Consider the following 726-nt stretch of genomic DNA (forward strand, 5'->3'; position numbering starts at 1 on the left):
GAGGTCACTAAAGAAACTACTGAAATGTCTAGGGCAACGAAAAAATGTTGAATGAAAACCGAATAAAATATAGTTCATGATCATTTGGGCTATCGTCTAGATCTTTAATATATATGTTAATGTAATATATATGCGTGTATGCTTACATGATATTTGCTATATAGGCAAATGTCTAGGGCTCTTGAATCTTATGAAAAATTGATATGTATTAAAAATAGTATTAACTGAGTTGCTTTCATGAAGGTCTTCAATGATTTCCCTTGAATTATATGCAGTTGAGATGAGTGCGAACAAGTGTTATTAAAAACACTAATATTACTATTATATATTAACTGTTAATATCAGCTCAGACTAAAAAGTCTTAAGCAGCGTTAGAGTCTTGTAGACAAATTGACTTATATCACTTGTGGCGCCATCTATGTGTCGATTCAACCACTTATTGAGCGTTGCAAAAAGCCAGCTATGTGTCAGTCTCAAAATCTAAGCTAAATGCGATTTAAACTGAATATGAAATGTTATTATAACAAAAAATCCCAGAACTTATTTAAAAATACTATAAAAATTGTTTATAGTTTTTTCAATGCGTTTGTTAATTTAATTTTAAATTAATTTGATTAAATCATTTATCCCCAAATTTTAAAAATTATATTATTGTTATTATTATTATTATTATTTTTTTTTTTTAAGAAAAAAGGTTTGTTTTTAGTTTTTTTAATCATTTTTATT

The sequence above is a fragment of the Drosophila mojavensis genome, unplaced genomic scaffold (genome assembly GCF_018153725.1).
Source record: "Drosophila mojavensis isolate 15081-1352.22 unplaced genomic scaffold, ASM1815372v1 contig_80, whole genome shotgun sequence".
Taxonomy (NCBI): domain Eukaryota; kingdom Metazoa; phylum Arthropoda; class Insecta; order Diptera; family Drosophilidae; genus Drosophila; species Drosophila mojavensis.